Genomic DNA, 17,378 nt, shown 5'->3' with positions numbered 1-17,378 from the left:
TGGGAGGATGTTTTCTCCTCTGCTCGCCGCTTCCGCCGTCATTTTCTCTCCACCCACCCTTGCCTCCTTCTCCGCGCCGCTCTCGATTCCCCCCTCTCTTTCGCACCCTCCATGTCATATTCCGCTCCAGGAGCTCCATCATAGCTCCTCGCTGTCGCTGGGAGGATGTTTTCTCCTCCGCTCGCCCCTTCCACCGTCATTTTCTCTCTACCCACCCTTGCCTCCTTCTCCGCGCAGCTCTCGATTCCCCCCTCTCTTTCGCACCCTCCATGTCATATTCCGCTCCAGGAGCTCCATCATAGCTCCTCGCTGTCGCTGGGAGGATGTTTTCTCCTCCGCTCGCCCCTTCCACCGTCATTTTCTCTCTACCCACCCTTTCCTCCTTTTCCGCGAAGCTCTCGATTCCCCCCTCTCTTTCACACCCTCCATGTCATATTCCGCTCCAGGAGCTCCATCATTGCTCCTCGCTGTCGCTGGGAGGATGTTTTCTCCTCCGCTCGCCCCTTCCACCGTCATTTTCTCTCTACCCACCCTTGCCTCCTTCTCTGCGCAGCTCTCAATTCCCCCCTCTCTTTCGCACCCTCCATGTCATATTCCGCTCCAGGAGCTCCATCATAGCTCCTCGCTGTCGCTGGGAGGATGTTTTCTCCTCCGCTCGCCCCTTCCACCGTCATTTTCTCTCTACCCACCCTTGCCTCCTTCTCCGCGCAGCTCTCGATTCCCCCCTCTCTTTCGAACCCTCCATGTCATATTCCGCTCCAGGAGCTCCATCATAGCTCCTCGCTGTCGCTGGGAGGATGTTTTCTCCTCTGCTCGCCCCTTCCACCGTCATTTTCTCGCTACCCACCCTTTCCTCCTTTTCCGCGCAGCTCTCGATTCCCCCCTCTCTTTCGCACCCTCCATGTCATATTCCGCTCCAGGAGCTCCATCATAGCTCCTCGCTGTCGCTGGGAGGATGTTTTCTCCTCCGCTCGCCCCTTCCACCGTCATTTTCTCTCTACCCACCCTTGCCTCCTTCTCCGCGCAGCTCTCGATTCCCTCCTCTCTCTCGCACCCTCCATATTACATCCAGCTCCAGGAGCTCCATCATAGCTCTTCGCTGTCGCTGGGAGGATGTTTTCTCCTCCGCTCGCCCCTTCCACCGTCATTTTCTCTCTACCCACCCTTGCCTCCTTTTCCGCGCAGCTCTCGATTCCCCCCTCTCTTTCGCACCCTCTATGTCATATTCCGCTCCAGGAGTTCCATCATAGCTCCTCACTGTCGCTGGGAGGATGTTTTCTCCTCCGCTCGCCCCTTCCACCGTCATTTTCTCTCTACCCACCCTTGCCTCCTTCTCCGCGCAGCTCTCGATTCCCTCCTCTCTCTCGCACCCTCCATATTACATCCAGCTCCAGGAGCTTCATCATAGCTCCTCGCTGTCGCTGGGAGGATGTTTTCTCCTCCGCTCGCCCCTTCCACCGTCATTTTCTCTCTACCCACCCTTGCCTCCTTCTCTGCGCAGCTCTCGATTCCCCCCTCTCTTTCGCACCCTCCATGTCATATTCCGCTCCAGGAGCTCCATCATAGCTCCTCGCTGTCGCTGGGAGGATGTTTTCTCCTCCGCTCGCCCCTTCCACCGTCATTTTCTCTCTACCCACCCTTGCCTCCTTCTCTGCGCAGCTCTCGATTCCCTCCTCTCTCTCGCACCCTCCATATTACATCCAGCTCAAGGAGCTCCATCATAGCTCCTCGCTGTCGCTGGGAGGATGTTTTCTCCTCTGCTCGCCGCTTCCGCCGTCATTTTCTCTCCACCCACCCTTGCCTCCTTCTCCGCGCCGCTCTCGATTCCCCCCTCTCTTTCGCACCCTCCATGTCATATTCCGCTCCAGGAGCTCCATCATAGCTCCTCGCTGTCGCTGGGAGGATGTTTTCTCCTCCGCTCGCCCCTTCCACCGTCATTTTCTCTCTACCCACCCTTGCCTCCTTCTCCGCGCAGCTCTCGATTCCCCCCTCTCTTTCGCACCCTCCATGTCATATTCCGCTCCAGGAGCTCCATCATAGCTCCTCGCTGTCGCTGGGAGGATGTTTTCTCCTCCGCTCGCCCCTTCCACCGTCATTTTCTCTCTACCCACCCTTTCCTCCTTTTCCGTGCAGCTCTCGATTCCCCCCTCTCTTTCACACCCTCCATGTCATATTCCGCTCCAGGAGCTCCATCATTGCTCCTCGCTGTCGCTGGGAGGATGTTTTCTCCTCCGCTCGCCCCTTCCACCGTCATTTTCTCTCTACCCACCCTTGCCTCCTTCTCTGCGCAGCTCTCAATTCCCCCCTCTCTTTCGCACCCTCCATGTCATATTCCGCTCCAGGAGCTCCATCATAGCTCCTCGCTGTCGCTGGGAGGATGTTTTCTCCTCCGCTCGCCCCTTCCACCGTCATTTTCTCTCTACCCACCCTTGCCTCCTTCTCCGCGCAGCTCTCGATTCCCCCCTCTCTTTCGAACCCTCCATGTCATATTCCGCTCCAGGAGCTCCATCATAGCTCCTCGCTGTCGCTGGGAGGATGTTTTCTCCTCTGCTTGCCCCTTCCACCGTCATTTTCTCGCTACCCACCCTTTCCTCCTTTTCCGCGCAGCTCTCGATTCCCCCCTCTCTTTCGCACCCTCCATGTCATATTCCGCTCCAGGAGCTCCATCATAGCTCCTCGCTGTCGCTGGGAGGATGTTTTCTCCTCCGCTCGCCCCTTCCACCGTCATTTTCTCTCTACCCACCCTTGCCTCCTTCTCCGCGCAGCTCTCGATTCCCTCCTCTCTCTCGCACCCTCCATATTACATCCAGCTCCAGGAGCTCCATCATAGCTCTTCGCTGTCGCTGGGAGGATGTTTTCTCCTCCGCTCGCCCCTTCCACCGTCATTTTCTCTCTACCCACCCTTGCCTCCTTCTCCGCGCAGCTCTCGATTCCCTCCTCTCTCTCGCACCCTCCATATTACATCCAGCTCCAGGAGCTCCATCATAGCTCTTCGCTGTCGCTGGGAGGATGTTTTCTCCTCCACTCGCCCCTTCCACCGTCATTTTCTCTCTACCCACCCTTGCCTCCTTCTCCGCGCTGCTCTCGATTCCCTCCTCTCTCTCGCACCCTCCATATTACATCCAGCTCCAGGAGCTCCATCATAGCTCCTCGCTGTCGCTGGGAGGATGTTTTCTCCTCCGCTCGCCCCTTCCACCGTCATTTTCTCTCTACCCACCCTTGCCTCCTTCTCCGCGCAGCTCTCGATTCCCTCCTCTCTCTCGCACCCTCCATATTACATCCAGCTCCAGGAGCTCCATCATAGCTCCTCGCTGTCGCTGGGAGGATGTTTTCTCCTCTGCTCGCCGCTTCCGCCGTCATTTTCTCTCCACCCACCCTTGCCTCCTTCTCCGCGCCGCTCTCGATTCCCCCCTCTCTTTCGCACCCTCCATGCCATATTCTGCTCCAGGAGCTCCATCATAGCTCCTCGCTGTCGCTGGGAGGATGTTTTCTCCTCCGCTCGCCCCTTCCACCGTCATTTTCTCTCTACCCACCCTTGCCTCCTTCTCCGCGCAGCTCTCGATTCCCCCCTCTCTTTTGCACCCTCCATGTCATATTCCGCTCCAGGAGCTCCATCATAGCTCCTCGCTGTCGCTGGGAGGATGTTTTCTCCTCCGCTCGCCCCTTCCACCGTCATTTTCTCTCTACCCACCCTTTCCTCCTTTTCCGCGCAGCTCTCGATTCCCCCCTCTCTTTCGCACCCTCCATGTCATATTCCGCTCCAGGAGCTCCATCATAGCTCCTCGCTGTCGCTGGGAGGATGTTTTCTCCTCCGCTCGCCCCTTCCACCGTCATTTTCTCTCTACCCACCCTTGCCTCCTTTTCCGCGCAGCTCTCGATTCCCCCCTCTCTTTCGCACCCTCCATGTCATATTCTGCTCCAGGAGCTCCATCATAGCTCCTCGCTGTCGCTGGGAGGATGTTTTCTCCTCCGCTCGCCCCTTCCACCGTCATTTTCTCTCTACCCACCCTTGCCTCCTTCTCCGCGCAGCTCTCAATTCCCCCCTCTCTTTCGCACCCTCCATGTCATATTCCGCTCCAGGAGCTCCATCATAGCTCCTCGCTGTCGCTGGGAGGATGTTTTCTCCTCCGCTCGCCCCTTCCACCGTCATTTTCTCTCTACCCACCCTTGCCTCCTTCTCCGCGCAGCTCTCGATTCCCCCCTCTCTTTCGAACCCTCCATGTCATATTCCGCTCCAGGAGCTCCATCATAGCTCCTCGCTGTCGCTGGGAGGATGTTTTCTCCTCCGCTCGCCCCTTCCACCGTCATTTTCTTTCTACCCTCCCTTGCCTCCTTTTCCACGCAGCTCTCGATTCCCCCCTCTCTTTCGCACCCTCCATGTCATATTCCGCTCCAGGAGCTCCATCATAGCTCCTCGCTGTTGCTGGGAGGATGTTTTCTCCTCCGCTCGCCCCTTCCACCGTCATTTTCTCTCTACCCACCCTTGCCTCCTTCTCCGCGCAGCTCTCGATTCCCCCCTCTCTTTCGCACCCTCCATGTCATATTCCGCTCCAGGAGCTCCATCATAGCTCCTCGCTGTCGCTGGGAGGATTTTTTCTCCTCTGCTCGCCCCTTCCACCGTCATTTTCTCTCTACCCACCCTTTCCTCCTTTTCCGCGCAGCTCTCGATTCCCCCCTCTCTTGCGCACCCTCCATGTAATATTCCGCTCCAGGAGCTCCATCATAGCTCCTCGCTGTCGCTGGGAGGATGTTTTCTCCTCCGCTCGCCCCTTCCACCGTCATTTTCTCTCTACCCACCCTTGCCTCCTTTTCCGCGCAGCTCTCGATTCCCCCCTCTCTTTCGCACCCTCCATGTCATATTCCGCTCCAGGAGTTCCATCATAGCTCCTCACTGTCGCTGGGAGGATGTTTTCTCCTCCACTCGCCCCTTCCACCGTCATTTTCTCTCTACCCACCCTTGCCTCCTTTTCCGCGCAGCTCTCGATTCCCCCCTCTCTTTCGCACCCTCCATGTCATATTCCGCTCCAGGAGTTCCATCATAGCTCCTCACTGTCGCTGGGAGGAAGTTTTCTCCTCCGCTCACCCCTTCCACCGTCATTTTCTCTCTACCCACCCTTGCCTCCTTTTCCGCGCAGCTCTCGATTCCCCCCTCTCTTTCGCACCCTCCATGTCATATTCCGCTCCAGGAGTTCCATCATAGCTCCTCACTGTCGCTGGGAGGATGTTTTCTCCTCCGCTCGCCCCTTCCACCGTCATTTTCTCTCTACCCACCCTTGCCTCCTTTTCCGCGCAGCTCTCGATTCCCCCCTCTCTTTCGCACCCTCAATGTCATATTCCGCTCCAGGAGTTCCATCATAGCTCCTCACTGTCGCTGGGAGGATGTTTTCTCCTCCGCTCGCCCCTTCCACCGTCATTTTCTCTCTACCCACCCTTGCCTCCTTTTCCACGCAGCTCTCGATTCCCCCCTCTCTTTCGCACCCTCCATGTCATATTCCGCTCCAGGAGTTCCATCATAGCTCCTCACTGTCGCTGGGAGGATGTTTTCTCCTCCGCTCGCCCCTTCCACCGTCATTTTCTCTCTACCCACCCTTGCCTCCTTTTCCGCGCAGCTCTCGATTCCCCCCTCTCTTTCGCACCCTCCATGTCATATTCCGCTCCAGGAGTTCCATCATAGCTCCTCACTGTCGCTGGGAGGAAGTTTTCTCCTCCGCTCGCCCCTTCCACCGTCATTTTCTCTCTACCCACCCTTGCCTCCTTTTCCGCGCAGCTCTCGATTCCCCCCTCTCTTTCGCACCCTCCATGTCATATTCCGCTCCAGGAGCTCCATCATAGCTCCTCGCTGTCGCTGGGAGGATGTTTTCTCCTCCGCTCGCCCCTTCCACCTTCATTTTCTCTCTACCCACCCTTGCCTCCTTTTCCGCGCAGCTCTCGATTCCCCCCTCTCTTTCGCACCCTCCATGTCATATTCCGCTCCAGGAGTTCCATCATAGCTCCTCACTGTCGCTGGGAGGAAGTTTTCTCCTCCGCTCGCCCCTTCCACCATCATTTTCTCTCTACCCACCCTTGCCTCCTTTTCCGCGCAGCTCTCGATTCCCCCCTCTCTTTCGCACCCTCCATGTCATATTCCGCTCCAGGAGCTCCATCATAGCTCCTTGCTGTCGCTGGGAGGATGTTTTCTCCTCCGCTCGCCCCTTCCACCGTCATTTTCTCTCTACCCACCCTTGCCTCCTTTTCCGCGCAGCTCTCGATTCCCCCCTCTCTTTCGCACCCTCCATGTCATATTCCGCTCCAGGAGTTCCATCATAGCTCCTCACTGTCGCTGGGAGGATGGTTTCTCCTCCGCTCGCCCCTTCCACCGTCATTTTCTCTCTACCCACCCTTGCCTCCTTTTCCGCGCAGCTCTCGATTCCCCCCTCTCTTTCGCACCCTCCAAGTCATATTCCGCTCCAGGAGTTCCATCACAGCTCCTCACTGTCGCTGGGAGGAAGTTTTCTCCTCCGCTCGCCCCTTCCACCGTCATTTTCTCTCTACCCACCCTTGCCTCCTTTTCCGCGCAGCTCTCGATTCCCCCCTCTCTTTCGCACCCTCCATGTCATATTCCGCTCCAGGAGCTCCATCATAGCTCCTTGCTGTCGCTGGGAGGATGTTTTCTCCTCCGCTCGCCCCTTCCACCGTCATTTTCTCTCTACCCACCCTTGCCTCCTTTTCCGCGCAGCTCTCGATTCCCCCCTCTCTTTCGCACCCTCCATGTCATATTCCGCTCCAGGAGTTCCATCATAGCTCCTCACTGTCGCTGGGAGGATGTTTTCTCCTCCGCTCGCCCCTTCCACCGTCATTTTCTCTCTACCCACCCTTGCCTCCTTTTCCGCGCAGCTCTCGATTCCCCCCTCTCTTTCGCACCCTCAATGTCATATTCCGCTCCAGGAGTTCCATCATAGCTCCTCACTGTCGCTGGGAGGATGTTTTCTCCTCCGCTCGCCCCTTCCACCGTCATTTTCTCTCTACCCACCCTTGCCTCCTTTTCCGCGCAGCTCTCGATTCCCCCCTCTCTTTCGCACCCTCCATGTCATATTCCGCTCCAGGAGTTCCATCATAGCTCCTCACTGTCGCTGGGAGGATGTTTTCTCCTCCGCTCGCCCCTTCCACCGTCATTTTCTCTCTACCCACCCTTGCCTCCTTTTCCGCGCAGCTCTCGATTCCCCCCTCTCTTTCGCACCCTCCATGTCATATTCCGCTCCAGGAGTTCCATCATAGCTCCTCACTGTCGCTGGGAGGAAGTTTTCTCCTCCGCTCACCCCTTCCACCGTCATTTTCTCTCTACCCACCCTTGCCTCCTTTTCCGCGCAGCTCTCGATTCCCCCCTCTCTTTCGCACCCTCCATGTCATATTCCGCTCCAGGAGCTCCATCATAGCTCCTCGCTGTCGCTGGGAGGATGTTTTCTCCTCCGCTCGCCCCTTCCACCGTCATTTTCTCTCTACCCACCCTTGCCTCCTTTTCCGCGCAGCTCTCGATTCCCCCCTCTCTTTCGCACCCTCCATGTCATATTCCGCTCCAGGAGCTCCATCATAGCTCCTTGCTGTCGCTGGGAGGATGTTTTCTCCTCCGCTCGCCCCTTCCACCGTCATTTTCTCTCTACCCACCCTTGCCTCCTTTTCCGCGCAGCTCTCGATTCCCCCCTCTCTTTCGCACCCTCCATGTCATATTCCGCTCCAGGAGTTCCATCATAGCTCCTCACTGTCGCTGGGAGGATGTTTTCTCCTCCGCTCGCCCCTTCCACCGTCATTTTCTCTCTACCCACCCTTGCCTCCTTTTCCGCGCAGCTCTCGATTCCCCCCTCTCTTTCGCACCCTCAATGTCATATTCCGCTCCAGGAGTTCCATCATAGCTCCTCACTGTCGCTGGGAGGATGTTTTCTCCTCCGCTCGCCCCTTCCACCGTCATTTTCTCTCTACCCACCCTTGCCTCCTTTTCCGCGCAGCTCTCGATTCCCCCCTCTCTTTCGCACCCTCCATGTCATATTCCGCTCCAGGAGTTCCATCATAGCTCCTCACTGTCGCTGGGAGGATGTTTTCTCCTCCGCTCGCCCCTTCCACCGTCATTTTCTCTCTACCCACCCTTGCCTCCTTTTCCGCGCAGCTCTCGATTCCCCCCTCTCTTTCGCACCCTCCATTTCATATTCCGCTCCAGGAGTTCCATCATAGCTCCTCACTGTCGCTGGGAGGAAGTTTTCTCCTCCGCTCGCCCCTTCCACCGTCATTTTCTCTCTACCCACCCTTGCCTCCTTTTCCGCGCAGCTCTCGATTCCCCCCTCTCTTTCGCACCCTCCATGTCATATTCCGCTCCAGGAGCTCCATCATAGCTCCTCGCTGTCGCTGGGAGGATGTTTTCTCCTCCGCTCGCCCCTTCCACCGTCATTTTCTCTCTACCCACCCTTGCCTCCTTTTCCGCGCAGCTCTCGATTCCCCCCTCTCTTTCGCACCCTCCATGTCATATTCCGCTCCAGGAGTTCCATCATAGCTCCTCACTGTCGCTGGGAGGATGTTTTCTCCTCCGCTCGCCCCTTCCACCGTCATTTTCTCTCTACCCACCCTTGCCTCCTTTTCCGCGCAGCTCTCGATTCCCCCCTCTCTTTCGCACCCTCCATGTCATATTCCGCTCCAGGAGCTCCATCATAGCTCCTTGCTGTCGCTGGGAGGATGTTTTCTCCTCCGCTCGCCCCTTCCACCGTCATTTTCTCTCTACCCACCCTTGCCTCCTTTTCCGCGCAGCTCTCGATTCCCCCCTCTCTTTCGCACCCTCCATGTCATATTCCGCTCCAGGAGTTCCATCATAGCTCCTCACTGTCGCTGGGAGGATGTTTTCTCCTCCGCTCGCCCCTTCCACCATCATTTTCTCTCTACCCACCCTTGCCTCCTTTTCCGCGCAGCTCTCGATTCCCCCCTCTCTTTCGCACCCTCCATGTCATATTCCGCTCCAGGAGTTCCATCATAGCTCCTCACTGTCGCTGGGAGGATGTTTTCTCCTCCGCTCGCCCCTTCCACCGTCATTTTCTCTCTACCCACCCTTGCCTCCTTTTCCGCGCAGCTCTCGATTCCCCCCTCTCTTTCGCACCCTCCATGTCATATTCCGCTCGAGGAGTTCCATCATAGCTCCTCACTGTCGCTGGGAGGATGTTTTCTCCTCCGCTCGCCCCTTCCACCGTCATTTTCTCTCTACCCACCCTTGCCTCCTTCTCCGCGCAGCTCTCGATTCCCCCCTCTCTTTCGCACCCTCCATGTCATATTCCGCTCCAGGAGCTCCATCATAGCTCCTCGCTGTCGCTGGGAGGATGTTTTCTCCTCCGCTCGCCCCTTCCACCGTCATTTTCTCTCTACCCACCCTTGCCTCCTTTTCCGCGCAGCTCTCGATTCCCCCCTCTCTTTCGCACCCTCCATGTCATATTCCGCTCCAGGAGTTCCATCATAGCTCCTCACTGTCGCTGGGAGGATGTTTTCTCCTCCGCTCGCCCCTTCCACCATCATTTTCTCTCTACCCACCCTTGCCTCCTTTTCCGCGCAGCTCTCGATTCCCCCCTCTCTTTCGCACCCTCCATGTCATATTCCGCTCCAGGAGTTCCATCATAGCTCCTCACTGTCGCTGGGAGGATGTTTTCTCCTCCGCTCGCCCCTTCCACCGTCATTTTCTCTCTACCCACCCTTGCCTCCTTTTCCGCGCAGCTCTCGATTCCCCCCTCTCTTTCGCACCCTCCATGTCATATTCCGCTCCAGGAGTTCCATCATAGCTCCTCACTGTCGCTGGGAGGATGTTTTCTCCTCCGCTCGCCCCTTCCACCGTCATTTTCTCTCTACCCACCCTTGCCTCCTTTTCCGCGCAGCTCTCGATTCCCCCCTCTCTTTCGCACCCTCCATGTCATATTCCGCTCCAGGAGCTCCATCATAGCTCCTCGCTGTCGCTGGGAGGATGTTTTCTCCTCCGCTCGCCCCTTCCACCGTCATTTTCTCTCTACCCACCCTTGCCTCCTTTTCCCCGCAGCTCTCGATTCCCCCCTCTCTTTCGCACCCTCAATGTCATATTCCGCTCCAGGAGTTCCATCATAGCTCCTCACTGTCGCTGGGAGGATGTTTTCTCCTCCGCTCGCCCCTTCCACCGTCATTTTCTCTCTACCCACCCTTGCCTCCTTTTCCGCGCAGCTCTCGATTCCCCCCTCTCTTTCGCACCCTCCATGTCATATTCCGCTCCAGGAGTTCCATCACAGCTCCTCACTGTCGCTGGGAGGAAGTTTTCTCCTCCGCTCGCCCCTTCCACCGTCATTTTCTCTCTACCCACCCTTGCCTCCTTTTCCGCGCAGCTCTCGATTCCCCCCTCTCTTTCGCACCCTCCATGTCATATTCCGCTCCAGGAGCTCCATCATAGCTCCTTGCTGTCGCTGGGAGGATGTTTTCTCCTCCGCTCGCCCCTTCCACCGTCATTTTCTCTCTACCCACCCTTGCCTCCTTTTCCGCGCAGCTCTCGATTCCCCCCTCTCTTTCGCACCCTCCATGTCATATTCCGCTCCAGGAGTTCCATCATAGCTCCTCGCTGTCGCTGGGAGGATGTTTTCTCCTCCGCTCGCCCCTTCCACCGTCATTTTCTCTCTACCCACCCTTGCCTCCTTTTCCGCGCAGCTCTCGATTCCCCCCTCTCTTTCGCACCCTCAATGTCATATTCCGCTCCAGGAGTTCCATCATAGCTCCTCACTGTCGCTGGGAGGATGTTTTCTCCTCTGCTCGCCCCTTCCACCGTCATTTTCTCTCTACCCACCCTTGCCTCCTTTTCCGCGCAGCTCTCGATTCCCCCCTCTCTTTCGCACCCTCCATGTCATATTCCGCTCCAGGAGTTCCATCATAGCTCCTCACTGTCGGTGGGAGGATGTTTTCTCCTCCGCTCGCCCCTTCCACCGTCATTTTCTCTCTACCCACCCTTGCCTCCTTTTCCGCGCAGCTCTCGATTCCCCCCTCTCTTTCGCACCCTCCATGTCATATTCTGCTCCAGGAGTTCCATCATAGCTCCTCACTGTCGCTGGGAGGAAGTTTTCTCTTCCGCTCACCCCTTCCACCGTCATTTTCTCTCTACCCACCCTTGCCTCCTTTTCCGCGCAGCTCTCGATTCCCCCCTCTCTTTCGCACCCTCCATGTCATATTCCGCTCCAGGAGCTCCATCATAGCTCCTCGCTGTCGCTGGGAGGATGTTTTCTCCTCCGCTCGCCCCTTCCACCGTCATTTTCTCTCTACCCACCCTTGCCTCCTTTTCCGCGCAGCTCTCGATTCCCCCCTCTCTTTCGCACCCTCCATGTCATATTCCGCTCCAGGAGCTCCATCATAGCTCCTTGCTGTCGCTGGGAGGATGTTTTCTCCTCCGCTCGCCCCTTCCACCGTCATTTTCTCTCTACCCACCCTTGCCTCCTTTTCCGCGCAGCTCTCGATTCCCCCCTCTCTTTCGCACCCTCCATGTCATATTCCGCTCCAGGAGTTCCATCATAGCTCCTCACTGTCGCTGGGAGGATGTTTTCTCCTCCGCTCGCCCCTTCCACCGTCATTTTCTCTCTACCCACCCTTGCCTCCTTTTCCGCGCAGCTCTCGATTCCCCCCTCTCTTTCGCACCCTCCATGTCATATTCCGCTCCAGGAGTTCCATCATAGCTCCTCACTGTCGCTGGGAGGATGTTTTCTCCTCCGCTCGCCCCTTCCACCGTCATTTTCTCTCTACCCACCCTTGCCTCCTTTTCCGCGCAGCTCTCGATTCCCCCCTCTCTTTCGCACCCTCCATGTCATATTCCGCTCCAGGAGCTCCATCATAGCTCCTTGCTGTCGCTGGGAGGATGTTTTCTCCTCCGCTCGCCCCTTCCACCGTCATTTTCTCTCTACCCACCCTTGCCTCCTTTTCCGCGCAGCTCTCGATTCCCCCCTCTCTTTCGCACCCTCCATGTCATATTCCGCTCCAGGAGTTCCATCATAGCTCCTCACTGTCGCTGGGAGGATGTTTTCTCCTCCGCTCGCCCCTTCCACCGTCATTTTCTCTCTACCCACCCTTGCCTCCTTCTCCGCGCAGCTCTCGATTCCCCCCTCTCTTTCGCACCCTCCATGTCATATTCCGCTCCAGGAGCTCCATCATAGCTCCTCGCTGTCGCTGGGAGGATGTTTTCTCCTCCGCTCGCCCCTTCCACCGTCATTTTCTCTCTACCCACCCTTGCCTCCTTTTCCGCGCAGCTCTCGATTCCCCCCTCTCTTTCGCACCCTCCATGTCATATTCCGCTCCAGGAGCTCCATCATAGCTCCTTGCTGTCGCTGGGAGGATGTTTTCTCCTCCGCTCGCCCCTTCTACCGTCATTTTCTCTCTACCCACCCTTGCCTCCTTTTCCGCGCAGCTCTCGATTCCCCCCTCTCTTTCGCACCCTCCATGTCATATTCCGCTCCAGGAGTTCCATCATAGCTCCTCACTGTCGCTGGGAGGATGTTTTCTCCTCCGCTCGCCCCTTCCACCGTCATTTTCTCTCTACCCACCCTTGCCTCCTTTTCCGCGCAGCTCTCGATTCCCCCCTCTCTTTCGCACCCTCCATGTCATATTCCGCTCCAGGAGTTCCATCATAGCTCCTCACTGTCGCTGGGAGGAAGTTTTCTCCTCCGCTTGCCCCTTCCACCGTCATTTTCTCTCTACCCTCCCTTGCCTCCTTTTCCGCGCAGCTCTCGATTCCCCCCTCTCTTTCGCACCCTCCATGTCATATTCCGCTCCAGGAGCTCCATCATAGCTCCTTGCTGTCGCTGGGAGGATGTTTTCTCCTCCGCTCGCCCCTTCCACCGTCATTTTCTCTCTACCCACCCTTGCCTCCTTTTCCGCGCAGCTCTCGATTCCCCCCTCTCTTTCGCACCCTCCATGTCATATTCCGCTCCAGGAGTTCCATCATAGCTCCTCACTGTCGCTGGGAGGAAGTTTTCTCCTCCGCTCGCCCCTTCCACCGTCATTTTCTCTCTACCCACCCTTGCCTCCTTTTCCGCGCAGCTCTCGATTCCCCCCTCTCTTTCGCACCCTCCATGTCATATTCCGCTCCAGGAGCTCCATCAGAGCTCCTCGCTGTCGCTGGGAGGAAGTTTTCTCCTCCGCTCGCCCCTTCCACCGTCATTTTCTCTCTACCCACCCTTGCCTCCTTTTCCGCGCAGCTCTCGATTCCCCCCTCTCTTTCGCACCCTCAATGTCATATTCCGCTCCAGGAGTTCCATCATAGCTCCTCACTGTCGCTGGGAGGAAGTTTTCTCCTCCGCTCGCCCCTTCCACCGTCATTTTCTCTCTACCCACCCTTGCCTCCTTTTCCGCGCAGCTCTCGATTCCCCCCTCTCTTTCGCACCCTCCATGTCATATTCCGCTCCAGGAGCTCCATCATAGCTCCTCGCTGTCGCTGGGAGGATGTTTTCTCCTCCGCTCGCCCCTTCCACCGTCATTTTCTCTCTACCCACCCTTGCCTCCTTTTCCGCGCAGCTCTCGATTCCCCCCTCTCTTTCGCACCCTCCATGTCATATTCCGCTCCAGGAGTTCCATCATAGCTCCTCACTGTCGCTGGGAGGAAGTTTTCTCCTCCGCTCGCCCCTTCCACCGTCATTTTCTCTCTACCCACCCTTGCCTCCTTTTCCGCGCAGCTCTCGATTCCCCCCTCTCTTTCGCACCCTCCATGTCATATTCCGCTCCAGGAGCTCCATCATAGCTCCTTGCTGTCGCTGGGAGGATGTTTTCTCCTCCGCTCGCCCCTTCCACCGTCATTTTCTCTCTACCCACCCTTGCCTCCTTTTCCGCGCAGCTCTCGATTCCCCCCTCTCTTTCGCACCCTCCATGTCATATTCCGCTCCAGGAGTTCCATCATAGCTCCTCACTGTCGCTGGGAGGATGTTTTCTCCTCCGCTCGCCCCTTCCACCATCATTTTCTCTCTACCCACCCTTGCCTCCTTTTCCGCGCAGCTCTCGATTCCCCCCTCTCTTTCGCACCCTCCATGTCATATTCCGCTCCAGGAGTTCCATCATAGCTCCTCACTGTCGCTGGGAGGATGTTTTCTCCTCCGCTCGCCCCTTCCACCGTCATTTTCTCTCTACCCACCCTTGCCTCCTTTTCCGCGCAGCTCTCGATTCCCCCCTCTCTTTCGCACCCTCCATGTCATATTCCGCTCCAGGAGCTCCATCATAGCTCCTTGCTGTCGCTGGGAGGATGTTTTCTCCTCCGCTCGCCCCTTCCACCGTCATTTTCTCTCTACCCACCCTTGCCTCCTTTTCCGCGCAGCTCTCGATTCCCCCCTCTCTTTCGCACCCTCCATGTCATATTCCGCTCCAGGAGTTCCATCATAGCTCCTCACTGTCGCTGGGAGGATGTTTTCTCCTCCGCTCGCCCCTTCCACCGTCATTTTCTCTCTACCCACCCTTGCCTCCTTCTCCGCGCAGCTCTCGATTCCCCCCTCTCTTTCGCACCCTCCATGTCATATTCCGCTCCAGGAGCTCCATCATAGCTCCTCGCTGTCGCTGGGAGGATGTTTTCTCCTCCGCTCGCCCCTTCCACCGTCATTTTCTCTCTACCCACCCTTGCCTCCTTTTCCGCGCAGCTCTCGATTCCCCCCTCTCTTTCGCACCCTCCATGTCATATTCCGCTCCAGGAGCTCCATCATAGCTCCTTGCTGTCGCTGGGAGGATGTTTTCTCCTCCGCTCGCCCCTTCCACCGTCATTTTCTCTCTACCCACCCTTGCCTCCTTTTCCGCGCAGCTCTCGATTCCCCCCTCTCTTTCGCACCCTCCATGTCATATTCCGCTCCAGGAGCTCCATCATAGCTCCTTGCTGTCGCTGGGAGGATGTTTTCTCCTCCGCTCGCCCCTTCCACCGTCATTTTCTCTCTACCCACCCTTGCCTCCTTTTCCGCGCAGCTCTCGATTCCCCCCTCTCTTTCGCACCCTCCATGTCATATTCCGCTCCAGGAGTTCCATCATAGCTCCTCACTGTCGCTGGGAGGATGTTTTCTCCTCCGCTCGCCCCTTCCACCATCATTTTCTCTCTACCCACCCTTGCCTCCTTTTCCGCGCAGCTCTCGATTCCCCCCTCTCTTTCGCACCCTCCATGTCATATTTCGCTCCAGGAGTTCCATCATAGCTCCTCACTGTCGCTGGGAGGAAGTTTTCTCCTCCGCTCGCCCCTTCCACCGTCATTTTCTCTCTACCCACCCTTGCCTCCTTTTCCGCGCAGCTCTCGATTCCCCCCTCTCTTTCGCACCCTCCATGTCATATTCCGCTCCAGGAGTTCCATCATAGCTCCTCACTGTCGCTGGGAGGATGTTTTCTCCTCCGCTCGCCCCTTCCACCGTCATTTTCTCTCTACCCACCCTTGCCTCCTTCTCCGCGCAGCTCTCGATTCCCCCCTCTCTTTCGCACCCTCCATGTCATATTCCGCTCCAGGAGCTCCATCATAGCTCTTCGCTGTCGCTGGGAGGATGTTTTCTCCTCCGCTCGCCCCTTCCACCGTCATTTTCTCTCTACCCACCCTTTCCTCCTTTTCCGCGCAGCTCTCGATTCCCCCCTCTCTTTCGCACCCTCCATGTCATATTCCGCTCCAGGAGCTCCATCATAGCTCCTCGCTGTCGCTGGGAGGATGTTTTCTCCTCCGCTCGCCCCTTCCACCGTCATTTTCTCTCTACCCACCCTTGCCTCCTTTTCCGCGCAGCTCTCGATTCCCCCCTCTCTTTCGCACCCTCCATGTCATATTCCGCTCCAGGAGCTCCATCATAGCTCCTCGCTGTCGCTGGGAGGATGTTTTCTCCTCCGCTCGCCCCTTCCACCGTCATTTTCTCTCTACCCACCCTTGCCTCCTTCTCCGCGCAGCTCTCAATTCCCCCCTCTCTTTCGCACCCTCCATGTCATATTCCGCTCCAGGAGCTCCATCATAGCTCCTCGCTGTCGCTGGGAGGATGTTTTCTCCTCCGCTCGCCCCTTCCACCGTCATTTTCTCTCTACCCACCCTTGCCTCCTTTTCCGCGTAGCTCTCGATTCCCCCCTCTCTTTCGCACCCTCCATGTCATATTCCGCTCCAGGAGTTCCATCATAGCTCCTCACTGTCGCTGGGAGGATGTTTTCTCCTCCGCTCGCCCCTTCCACCGTCATTTTCTCTCTACCCACCCTTGCCTCCTTTTCCGCGCAGCTCTCGATTCCCCCCTCTCTTTCGCACCCTCCATGTCATATTCCGCTCCAGGAGTTCCATCATAGCTCCTCACTGTCGCTGGGAGGAAGTTTTCTCCTCCGCTTGCCCCTTCCACCGTCATTTTCTCTCTACCCACCCTTGCCTCCTTTTCCGCGCAGCTCTCGATTCCCCCCTCTCTTTCGCACCCTCCATGTCATATTCCGCTCCAGGAGCTCCATCATAGCTCCTTGCTGTCGCTGGGAGGATGTTTTCTCCTCCGCTCGCCCCTTCCACCGTCATTTTCTCTCTACCCACCCTTGCCTCCTTTTCCGCGCAGCTCTCGATTCCCCCCTCTCTTTCGCACCCTCCATGTCATATTCCGCTCCAGGAGTTCCATCATAGCTCCTCACTGTCGCTGGGAGGATGTTTTCTCCTCCGCTCGCCCCTTCCACCGTCATTTTCTCTCTACCCACCCTTGCCTCCTTTTCCGCGCAGCTCTCGATTCCCCCCTCTCTTTCGCACCCTCCATGTCATATTCCGCTCCAGGAGCTCCATCATAGCTCCTCGCTGTCGCTGGGAGGATGTTTTCTCCTCCGCTCGCCCCTTCCACCGTCATTTTCTCTCTACCCACCCTTGCCTCCTTTTCCGCGCAGCTCTCGATTCCCCCCTCTCTTTCGCACCCTCAATGTCATATTCCGCTCCAGGAGTTCCATCATAGCTCCTCACTGTCGCTGGGAGGATGTTTTCTCCTCCGCTCGCCCCTTCCACCGTCATTTTCTCTCTACCCACCCTTGCCTCCTTTTCCGCGCAGCTCTCGATTCCCCCCTCTCTTTCGCACCCTCCATGTCATATTCCGCTCCAGGAGCTCCATCATAGCTCCTTGCTGTCGCTGGGAGGATGTTTTCTCCTCCGCTCGCCCCTTCCACCGTCATTTTCTCTCTACCCACCCTTGCCTCCTTTTCCGCGCAGCTCTCGATTCCCCCCTCTCTTTCGCACCCTCCATGTCATATTCCGCTCCAGGAGTTCCATCATAGCTCCTCACTGTCGCTGGGAGGATGTTTTCTCCTCCGCTCGCCCCTTCCACCGTCATTTTCTCTCTACCCACCCTTGCCTCCTTTTCCGCGCAGCTCTCGATTCCCCCCTCTCTTTCGCACCCTCCATGTCATATTCCGCTCCAGGAGCTCCATCATAGCTCCTCGCTGTC

This window comes from Pelophylax lessonae (assembly GCF_965119305.1).
Source record: "Pelophylax lessonae genome assembly, chromosome: 13".
In the NCBI taxonomy this organism is placed as follows: Eukaryota; Metazoa; Chordata; class Amphibia; order Anura; family Ranidae; genus Pelophylax; species Pelophylax lessonae.
The sequence above is the reverse complement of the archived record's forward strand: the minus strand, read 5'-3'. Positions refer to the sequence as shown.